We start from the raw sequence: 12,046 nt of genomic DNA on the forward strand, positions 1-12,046 counted from the left end.
ATGAAGTAGAGAACACAGAGGAATGCTGCTTACTGGCTTGCTCCACTGTTCTACAGTCCAGGGCCACCTGACAGGGTGGCATCCCTCACAGTGTGCTAGGCCCTCCCACATCAATCAAGACAAAGCCCACAGGTCAATCTTAATGGAGGCGATTCCTCAATGAAGGTCCCTCTCACCCGTCTCTAGTCTGTGTCAAGTGAGCTAAAGCTAAACTGCACAGCCACCACAGTGGCACTAACGGCACTTTTAAAGGAAAAAAAAATCATTGCAACTAAGTTTATTGATTTAGAAATAGGGCCACACTGTTTTACAAACTGAATTTTGCCACACATCTTTTATTTGGTAGACTCAATATAGTCCTTATAAAGGTGGAAGAAAACGACTTGCCAAGTTAAAGAGAAAACATGGTTTGCATTGAAAGTATGTATCTGGCTGTGATATCCACTACAGGTGGAACTGTAACAAAGTTTGTCTGGGGAGGCCCAGGCCAGGGAGAAAGAAAGTTGGGGCAGGGACCTAAGCAGATAGTTGGCATGATCTAGAAACAGATCATCCCATGGTGAGGTGTGGACTCCATGCAACCATGGACATGAACAAGCTGAGTACACGTGACAGGCAGACGACTCAGGTGGAAGACGGCCAGCTGGGAAGTGGGGGGCAAGAAGTGGACCAGACACGAGAGTTTTGCTAATAAGCCTACATGAAGCTGGCTGCATATCAAAGACAAGACATGGGACCTGGGGTTTCCTACTAGGTTCAGTACATGGGCCGTGAAGAGGTACTGCTACCATTGCGAGCCCTTGACCTCAATACCCAGTCACAGGTGATCACAGAGGCCATCAGTTTAATGGGTGAAGCTGTGCCAGGTACCAAAGGGGCAAGAAAGAGGAGAAAGCCAGGTAGTCATCCGGGCAGCTCTATCCTGGGGGTGGAGTAACCTGAAGCTTGCGGAATGCCAATGGCTCCCACTGTGTCTGCAGGCAGCCTGAACCTCATGGCAGCAGACAGCAAACAGATCATTTCCAGCCATCACATGCAATCTATCTCCCTCGCGCCTGGCACAGCTTAGCATGTCACCTATGCTGTCAAAGACTGTAAATCAGCCTGTCGTGTCCTGAAGTGTCCTAAGGGTTCACTCAGGGTGGCATCCGCACATCAGAGTTGGGCTTCAAACAGTATCTCAGGAATCCAGCCAAGCTGGTCAGGCCCCATAACGGCATGGCTGACTTTGCTGGTTCAGCGTGGGATGAGGAGGAGGGAGAGCTACCTGACCATCAGTGTTATGATGCCGATGACATCTTAGGGGATGGAGCCTCTCATGGTAGGTGGTAGACATGAGGCTTCCAGCAGGGGCTGCTCAGCCCACTCTGCTGACTACCCCAGATGGGTCAGTGACTACCCACTTGGGGACTACACTGCCTATAGGGCAGCGTGCTGCTGCAGGAGACCCTGAAGTCCACAAACATCACCTCCACCACCCCACCCTGGCAAATGATCCCTCCTATGTCAACATCCCGAATCTAGACAAGCCCCGCCCCATCCTTCTGTTAATGGCAGTGCATCCTGAGTCTTCTGACATGAAGCTCTTTAAAGATGCCCTTCGGGTGCCTCCAGCTCTTCCTATTCCCCGGCTGAGCACTCCAAGGGGCAGTCCTGGTTCCACCGGAAGCAGAGCTGGTGAGAGGCCATAGCTCGGCAGTGACTTCCTGGTGTGAGCACGCAGCTGCCCTGGCCGGTACAGGATCACGGGCCTGCAGAGTGGGCAGCTCTAGTGGACCCTGAAGGTGTGGTGTGGACAAAGAATTGCTGCTTTGAGAGTGTCAGTCACCTCATCAGCTACCACATGGACCATCACTTGCCCATCCGCTCTGCAGGCAGTGAACTGTGACTCCAACAACGCATGGATCGGAAAGGGTGATCTTTCCCAGCCTTCCCTGGAGGGCACCCCTTATCCTCTTCCACCGGTTTCTCTAACTCATAGGACTTCTGTTTGGTGGCTCTGGCCTTGGGTGGGAGCTGGGAGCAGTGTGGACGCTGGGTTTTGTGCCCACCTGAGAGAGACGATTTTAGTTAGGAGCCTGTGATAGCATCCTGCTTCTGCCTAAACATCACCAAAGTATTAATGTACAGTGTGATTCCTTGCCCGAGTCCACCTCATGTCCTTTCCCTCAAAGTCCACCTCATGTCCTTTCCATCTCTGGAAAACACCCTATAGCGGTAGTCCCTGTGGAGCAATCCCCCTTTGGGGGAAAGGAAATAATTATATCTCTGGTTTACCCTGGTCTTCAGAGTACTCCAGATCCCTCTTAACACATCCTATTCCCTATGCATTCTCTTACAACTTTGCACCTTTGACATCTCCTAGAGTTCTCCAGCACGTCACTGTGGACAGGGGTTATTGACGCCTTGGCTTCTGGAACACTGCCAGGCTCAGCACCCCTGGGAAGAATGGGGGAGAGGTGGCAGCCCCATTCTCCTCTGCATTGTGGTCCTTCAGCCCTCAAAAGATTGCCCTAATCTCTTGCGACTTTGGTGACATGGGCCTTTAATCAGAGCACTCAGGAGGCAGAGACAAGAGGATTGTGAGGTCAGTCTGGTCTACTCTTCAACTTAGTGAGCTCCAGGACAGCCAGGGCTATGCAGAGAGGCTCTGACTCCAGAAACCAAGGAGACAGACAGACAAACTGCCCCCCCTCCGAGCTCCCTCCTGGTGGTGGACAGGGGAGGCACAGGATTGAATCCCCTGCCTTGCTCAGGGCCTCCTGGCCTTGATCTCTTCCTTTAAGAGGGCCACATATTTCTCAAGCCTGCTCCTCCCATGCCTGCATGTGTGTTATAGCTCACAGCCAGAACATAGTCCTCCTTCGTGTAACCCCATCAACTCTCCCTCCTTTGGATGGGTGTGTGTGATGGTATGGGCCACACTCTGTGTCAGTTGACCTGAGGTGGGTTTTGGGAGACACGGAGTCTGTAGCAGGTAGGCCATCCCCAACACCACTCTAGGTCTCGAAACGCACTCTTTTGCTTCTTTTTACGTGCCATACAGTTTAGGGCTTGCAAATTTATTTTCCTGATTCTGTTTTCCATTGCTTACTTTTGAGCACAAAATTTTGATAATCAATTATATTTAGACATCACCTTGTTGACCTTTTCAAACCTATTTTACAATGTTGGGAGTTTATGCTCTCTGGCATGAAATGAACTAGGCCAGGGATTCTTGTTTCCCTTCTTCTTCCTTAAGAGACCTGAGCAGAAGTTTGGTTATACAGGTTGTGGGGTCATGATGCTAAAGTTTACCTCAGATCCTACCTTCCACCTTTCACCTGCAGGCGATGCAGCCAAGTCCAGAAACCTTGCAAGCTCAACTTGTAGGCCTTGTAGACAAGGGGGGTGAGGGCTGGCTTTCTATCTTGACATTGCCTATTTTTTCGTTTGAATGTCTTATACCAAAGGGAAAATAGTCCTCATTAAAGACCGTATCTCTTCAAAAATAAAATTAGTCTGTATTAAATGTATCTGGGTTGTGATATCCATGACGGAACAGAGCCGTAGTGACAAGATTACTCCCCAGTGGCAAGGACGACAACACGGACAAAGCAGATGAAAGCAACAGTTTCTAAGATGGTAAATAATAAAGGAGACACCAGTCCCGAAGAGTTGAGCAATCAATAAGCTGAATCATGCAGTTTGCCCCAACCTTAATAACCACGAGGCCGGAGTATAGCAGGGTGAATCATATTGGAACACAGATGACACCTTGCGGTGGGAGGATCATGGGGAGACACACCCAGTTTAGCACCTCCACATGTAAAATGAGAGGTATGAGGTCGATACATGATCGGAGAGATAGGCTGGAAAGAGAATTCAGCATAAGTCTCACCCTGTGCAGCAGGTGATAAAGCCTTCAAGTAGCCACAAGCAACAGTAAGGCAGAGACGACCCACCACAGCTAGGCCAGTAAAGTGAGGAGAGAAGACCGACAGTACAAAAATTGTAATGGCTAATTCATTAGAAAAGAGCACAGGGAGGAAACACAGGAGAGATGAGGTAAACTGAAAACTAGAGCCATTATAAAATCCAACTACGTGATGATTATATTAAAAGTGACCTTAAACTACCAGAGTAGGAGGTACAGTTTAGTGGGTAAAATACTCGCTGCGTTTAACAGAGGACCAGACTTTGGCTCCCGGCATTCATATGGCGCAACTCACCAACTTACCTGTGGGTGACTCTAGGGGATCTAACGCTTCTCCTGGCCTCTGAAGGCAGCCTCATAAACGTGTGCCTACTTACAAGCAAACACACATCACAAGACCACACAGGCACACACAAACAAATGCCCCATAACAATAAAAGTTAAAAATTGAACGTCCAATTATCATACTGCATTCAAGAAGCACTCTTTAAATATGTACACAACAACAGGTTAACGTAAAAGATGAGGGCTAGGAATGGGGTTAGGAGGGGGCGCATGAGATCCTGGTTCAACCCTGAGCACTGAGCACCGAAAAGAAACAGTAAGAGATTTTCAAAAGACAATAAACAGCATTAAAACTAATCTAGTTTCTATAGGTTAAAACTAATAGAAAACGGGATTGGCCATAATAGCAGAGAAAATAAACTTCAAAGCGAAGAATATTACTAAGATGAAGACTTTATAATCATCAAAGGCTCAATTAGCTATAATACAACAATATTAGTGGACATTGTGGTGTGTGTGTGTGTGTGTGTGTGTGTGTGACATTACACAGATGTTGAGGAGCAACTAAGAAGGCCTTGAAATGTAAAAATGACTGACCTGACCTTTGAACTGTGGCTTGACGGTTGCTTTACAACCACCCGGTCCTCCCACCCTCCGGAGAGCAGGATGGACAGATGTCCACAGCAGCTTTATTTGTAGTAAGCATAAAATGAGAGGAAAGGAGGAAAGTTTTGAAAGTGACTGTCAAGGTGGCTTTGTGAGTTTGTCAAAGTTTATCAGCTTTGAACACTAATATACATTTTACCCTTTGCAATTCAAAAAAAAAAAACAGCAATAATTCCAGAAGACAGTGAAGGCTCATAGAAGCAACTGAGCTGTATAACACTGTGTAAACACACACACACACACACACACACACACACACACACACAGAGGGGGGGGGGCAGAGAGAGCAAAGTGCTCTCAATGATGGCCACAAAGCTGGAAAGATGGCTCAAAAGGCAACCTACTTACTGCACAAACACCAGGCCCTGATTTTGAGTCTGTTTCTACACACCCTACCCCAGTGCTGAAGGCTGCAAACCTGCAGATCCCCAGAACTCGCTGGTGGGCCAGTCAAGTCAAAGTGGCCAGCTCTAGCTTCATTAAGAGGCCGTTGTCTCACAAAGAAAGGTGGGAAGCAAAAAGGAACAATTTTTCAGAGTCAAACTTCTGGGCTCCACACATGCATGAAGAAAACAAGTACAAAGAACATACATGTGTGTGTGCGCACATTATACCACACATATACACATCAAAGATGAAATCTAGTACAAATACAAGCACATCTGCATGCAGTAACACAGCAGGTGCTTGGTGAAAGTCATTGATGTCAGTTGTGCCATAGCAGGCTGAAATCAGTACCTTGTAACACACACACACACACACACACACACACACACCATAGCAAAGGATTGCTTAGCTCTTGACTCTTCAATCAGGGTCATATTTTCTGCCGGGTCAGAGTTTAACTGTGAGATTTTATACCACACACACACCACACACACACAGAGAGAGAGAGAGAGATGAGGAGACGAGAGAGAGAGAGATGTAGGAGAGAGAGAGAGAGGGAGAGAGAGAGGGAGAGGGAGAGGAGAGGATGAGGGAGGAGTGGGAGAGAGAGGGAGAGAGGAGGGAGGGGAGGAAGAGGAGGAAGAGAGAGGAGAGACGAGAGAGGGAGGAGAGGGAGGTAGAGAGGGATGGAGTGGTGAGAGAGAGAGGGAGAGAGGGAGGGAGGGAGAGAGAGAGAGAGAGAGAGAGAGAGAGAGAGAGAGAGAGGGAGAGGGAGAGGGAGAGGGAGAGGGAGAAGTAGGGAGAGAGAGGGAGAGAGAGAGGGAGGGAGAAGTAGGGAGAGGGAGAGAGAGAGGGAGGGAGAGGGAGGGAGAGAGGGAGGGAGAGGGAGGGAGAGAGGGAGGGAGGGAGAGAAATGTATTTAATCATTTAAAATTTTGTGATATTCCATTTCTATGGATGAGAGAATTTAGGGAAAAAAGCCAGTATTTTAAAATTGACAAACCACTAAGTGACACACCCACAATCCCACCACCTGAAATACGGAGGCAGATTTCCAAGTTCAAAGTCACCCAAAGATAAAGAGATCCCAGCATCTGACACAATATTTGATCTACAAATTTTTAGGAAATAATTCAGCAAAACACGTACAAACATCAGTTATTTCGCGTAGAACGGTCGCTCCTCGGAAGTCAGTTTGAACATGATTCATTCTAAAGGTGCTGAGATTTCACGTAGAACGGTCGCTCCTCGGAAGTCAGTTTTGAACATGATTAATTCTAAAGGTGCTGAGATTTCTTTTTAAAATTCTCTTTCATTATTCTACACATCTTTAAAAGATTACAAATCTCAATTCTTCAAATATTATTATACTTCATTTCTGGAAAAGTCAAGAATCATTTTGCATAAATAAAGCTAAATCAAAATGATATTATCAATTTAGCATAAAAATTATGGTAATATCTACAAAAGACAAATGTCCTCTGAAAAATCCGAAGTGAAACTAGGACGACTAAGGATTTGTCCCCACAGGAACCTTTAAAAAGTATTTATGAGCTCTGGAAACACATTTTAGAATTCCTTATTATTCTGGTTTGGATGCAAAATAACCTCACAGGTAGGTTGCTGTGGTTGAGCACTTGGTCTCCTGCTGTTGATACAGCTCCCAGAGATGGCCACACCTTCTGGAGACAGGGCTTCGCCTGAAGGAAGGAGTCACGAGGAGGTGGGGTTTAGCGGGAGGAAGTGTGTCAGGAGGGTCTTGATATGCTACATCCCTTGCTCCACACTGGCCTCTCCCTGCCCACCCCCACTGCCCTGGAGTAAGCAGCCTGTGCTCCTGCCACCCACAGCTTCATGTTACACACCCTGATTGGCTGTGCCTTCAAATCATAAACCAAAATAAACCCCTTTCTTTTCAAATCACTGTTTGTCATGTATGTGGTCATAGAAACCAGGAAAGAAACTAACGTTTTTATGGGCTGGACGGATGGCCCAGGAGAAAGAGCTCTTGCTGCTCATCCAGAGGACCCGAGCTCAGGTCCCAGTTCCATGCCAGATGGTTCACAACTACTTGTTAGCTCTGGCTTTAGAGGATTTGACACCTTCTTCTGGTCCCCACCAATACACACACATATGTGACATTTACCCAGACACATGAATGTGAGGACTAATTTTTAAGTGTTTCCTTTGGTCCTTGTCCAGCTTAGTCTCATAGAGCTCCCCCCCTTCTATCTCTGGATTGTTACTAGAGCTTTCTCTCCTTATCCTAGATCCCATTTATACCTCCTGGATTTTTGTTTGGTTGTTTTTGTTTTGGTTTCACTTTTCTTAGGCACACAGTTAGCCTGGTGTTAGCAATTTCCACCCATGGATGCCCACTTTCTTTAGGAGATGCCATATTAAATGTGCAATCCTCAAGGAGCCAGCTAAGGGAAGAGTAAGAGTACAGAACAGAAACTTCACTGGTTTGGTGCCCCAGGTGCCAGAGTCCTATGACAAGCTAATTTTTTATTTCACACAATCTCTTCAGAGAGAACATTGGAAGCTGCTGTGAAAAAGGAAAGAGATTTTCTCACTTGCTGTGGTCTCTATCACGGGTCACTCCTACAGGGCTTAATACCCTGCCCTCTGTTACTCCACAGTGGACCCTCATGAAATCCAGTGACATCTCCTACCCCAGTGGCAGCTGGAAAGCCCCAAGACATGCAGCCAGAGATGCTCTAGGACTATGGCAGGAATGAGGGCTGCAGGGACCCGTGCAGCAATGACTCAAAGCAGTGGCATGAGCAGTTTGTTTCTACAGCTGCTCTATTCCAGGGAAAGCACAGGGCAGGCTGACCTTGGGAGCTAAATCTAGACCAGCGACTCTGCCCGAGAATGAGCTCAGTGGCGCTTAGCGTATTATCAAGCCCCCTTGTATAAACGCACATTGTGTTTTTGCTCGGAACCCTTATGAAGACTTTCCAATATGTCTGATTTATCACTACACAACTTCTGAGCCACAAAATATGATTACAATTTAATATCGTAAGTGTCGTCCTTTGAATGGTTCTCATTACATAACCAGGGTCATCGTGTGAAGCCACAGTAGGGCCAGCTACTTGGTCTACTCACTTTCTGAATGAACTAATACATTCTGCAGCAGCAGAGGCTTGTGGGCGGGTTATGAAGCTTACTCTCAAATATATCAATACAATATGCCAGGAAAAACGTTTGCCAAGCCAAACAGGAAACTTACTTCAGTGACAGTGACAGTGACCCTGTATAAAGATATTAACTTAATAATTACTTGATAGAGTTGGACCAGGTTGTGCCAAAACAGCCAAACAAGTCACCCACCACCACATACATTCGAGGCAGCACTGTGCAGCTGAGGCCAAGCCCGTGGCTCACCTGGGGCCATGACTCAAACCCTCATCTGCATTCTGCCTTCCACGGGCTGCATCCATTAGCCATGGTAATCAACAGCTGCCATAGGCACACTTAGAAAGCCCAGGAATCCTTTGGCACTCTCTGTTCTCTCACCTCCGCCAAGATAGAGTTCACGGGGTTCCTTCAGTCCCTGGACATACAGAACTACAAATACTGAGCTGGCAGGAATGGTCTGTAACAAAAGGGCACTTACTGGGTCCTCTGCTTAAGGTTTCCTGAGGACACAAGATTCTAGATGTCCAGAACCCAGAGACAAGATATGCACATATGATGGACCCTTTACATCCCTAAAAGAAAGCCCATGCTCTGCCATCACTCCTGGGGGCACTACTGTTTATCACTCTAGGACATGAAGAGAACATGAGAATAGTTCTATAATGTGGATACTGAGTATCTCCCAGAGGCCAATGTGCTTGTCTCTCTGAGTGGCATTAATTGGGACGGTCGAGTCTTTAAGAGGCACAGCCTCCAAAAACCATGAGCCTGTGGTGAGCCCGCAAGGATCAACAGTGACTTATCCAAAGGACAGATGTCCCCGTAGCTCTGCAAAAACGGGTTACTCCAAGGGCAGTGTACGTATATACTTTCGTGGATAGGCCAATAGATTTGTCAGCTGTACATTTACTGTATACTTATAGGCTCACCACAGTTCCCCTTCTTTTGTTTAATAAATGCATATACTATTGAACAACAGAAGAGGGCACCAGATCTCACTACAGATGATTGTGAGCCACCACATGGTTGCTGGGAATTGAACTCAGGACCTCTGTGAGAGCAGTCAGTCCTCTTAGCCTCTAGTGGCACAGCCAAACAAAATGTGTCTAAGTCATTGGGAAATTAGCCTTGATGGGTCCGGAGTCTCAAAAACCATGAGCTAAAATAAGCATTTTTCTCTTATAAACCGAGTACCTCGGGTATTTTGTTACAATTCAAACTAACATAGGTAGTAAGTTTTAGGGGTTCTATTCAGCCTTCTACAAATCCAGTAAAAGCATTCTAAATTTAAGCCAGGCAGTGGTGGCACACGCCTTTAATCCCACCACTTGGGAGGCAGAGGCAGGCAGACCTCTGTGAGTTTGAGGCCAGCCTGGTCTACAAGAGCTAGTTCCAGGACAGGTTCCAAAGACATAGGGAAACCCTGTCTCAAACAAAACAAAACAAAAAATTTCTAAGTTTAAATTTTGTCAAAACTATTTGTGATCTCCTTCACACTCATGGAAACAGGCAGTTTTGGATGTCAACACAGACTATTATGTCTGATACCACGCCTTGAAAGGGTTTCATATCCTCGTCTTCATTGGTAACGTTACTAGAAAACTGATGTAAATATAGACCCTCGGGGACTTTATTGGGGTGGTAGGTTATTTATCGTTACCATGACCACACACTTGACAAGAAGCAACTGCAGATTTGCTCTGGTTGATGAGCTGACCCACACACTACATAACTGAGGGCCAACTCTCAGCCTTCCTATCATTTTAGCCTTACTTTTGTCAATGGACACATAATGTCTTCTTGACTTGCCCATATGTCTGGCCACTCAACTACTGTGTGCTAACCTTCATAGCCCTGCAGGTTATGTCTTTTTGGCTATTCTCACCTTGACGGTCATTATACTATAACCTGACTTTTGACAACCGGGCACACCACTTAGTCACCGTTCTGCCTAACTCATCATCGGGACACTGAGCCCTACACTTCCCTAGTTGACAAATAGGCCTACAAAAAGCTTCCTAAATGTTGTCATTGTACATGTCTCTGGTTTTGTTGAATGACGTCCAATGGACCTTCTTGTGGAACATGATTATCTGGTGGATATTTTAGCTGAATAACTCATCAGCTCCATCATACATACTACACTAAGCCTTCTGAATATTTTAATTACATTTTTGTTTGTATGCAGGGCAGGGGGAAGGGAGCACATGCCACACATGCACTTGGTGGTCAGAAGACAACTTGCAGAAGTCATTTCTCTCCTTTCACTGTTTGTGGGTCCCAGGGGCTGAATTCAGGGCATCAGTCTTGGTGGCAAGCATCTTTACCTAGCACACCATCTTGCCAGCCCTATCAACATTTCCTTCCCTTTGCCACCAACCTAGAAAGCCTGCACAAATGGGTTATTGGTTTTACCTTGCTTGTAGACACCATCCTGGTGATGAATCCGGACCATCTTCCAAGATCTTACTCATAGAGTTAAATCCTCTAGCAAAATAACACTGTTGGGTAATCTAAGAGCCCTGCAGCAGGGGGTGCCATGACATTAGTTTTCCTTCCCGACCCTCTTCAGCAGTTATCTCTAGCACATTCCTCTGGCTCTTCGCAATGCATGCTAAACTCTTACAGCGCCCGTGTTTTCTCAGGTCTTGAGCCTGTTTTACTTGAGCTCCTAGGCTACATACTAGAGGGCACTCTGTGTGGGAAAGCCTCCATGTTAGGACCGGCCTTCAAACGCACCTACATGCCTCAGTCTCACCTGTGAGGATTGCTCAGGTTTCCTGGGGTGTCCCAATGTGTGTGACACATTCCTTTGAATTGACAGGCCATGAAAAGCTTTTCTCCTATGAAACCAGAGGTCCCCTGGCTTCCACACACAGCTCCTATTGCACTTTTGTAGCCTCTGCTGTTCTTACACTTTTCTACAAACAGTGACAGGAATTGTCTCCAAATTTTCTCCAGACAACCAAAATTCAGCAGGCCAGTAGAATCTTCCTTCTACCATGACTGTGGTTTCCACGTGAAATCCCCTTAGACTCGTGTTTTTGAATTGGGTTCGAGCTGGTAGTGCTATATCAGAAGGAAGTGGAGCCCCGTACATCACTGTGGACCTGGTTTTCCAGTCCCGTCCCACTTCTGTTCTCTCTGCTTCCTTACTGCTGAAGAGGCATGACAAGCTGATCTATGTTCCTGCCACCATCCCTTTCCTGCCATAACAGGACTGAATCCTTCTGGGATAAACCCTTTCTTCTGGAGTTGCTTTTTAAGAGCATTTCATCACAGTAACAGAAGAGAAGCTAAGAGAGCCTAGGTCACTGTTAACGCAAGCAGGAACCAGACATCTGTGCCAGGGACCGCCAGCTCCCCAGTTATCACCAACTGTGCCTTGTAATTATTCCCAGATTTTTGTGTCAATATTAGGTCAAAACTTTACCGATTTATAGAAAAATATAATTATTCCCAGATTTTTGTGTCAATATTAGGTCAAAACTTTACCGATTTATAGAAAAATACTTAAATACTTCCCAAAATAAGTTGCTAAAACATACCAAGAACTCAGTATCGAAGTTTCCAAGTATAATCCTAGATTTATTTTGAAATGGGATTCCCTGGAGAATCAGCAACACCAGTCCTGGCATTACACGT

At 46.2% G+C, this 12,046-nt stretch overlaps 1 pseudogene; it reads left to right on the plus strand.

The window, feature by feature from the left end:
* The first annotated feature begins 589 nt into the window (after nt 1–589).
* On the plus strand, nt 590–1,918 carry LOC119801705 (annotated as a pseudogene).
* The last annotated feature ends 10,128 nt before the right edge of the window (nt 1,919–12,046 follow it).

The sequence above is a fragment of the Arvicola amphibius genome, chromosome 15 (genome assembly GCF_903992535.2).
Source record: "Arvicola amphibius chromosome 15, mArvAmp1.2, whole genome shotgun sequence".
NCBI lineage: Eukaryota > Metazoa > Chordata > Mammalia > Rodentia > Cricetidae > Arvicola > Arvicola amphibius.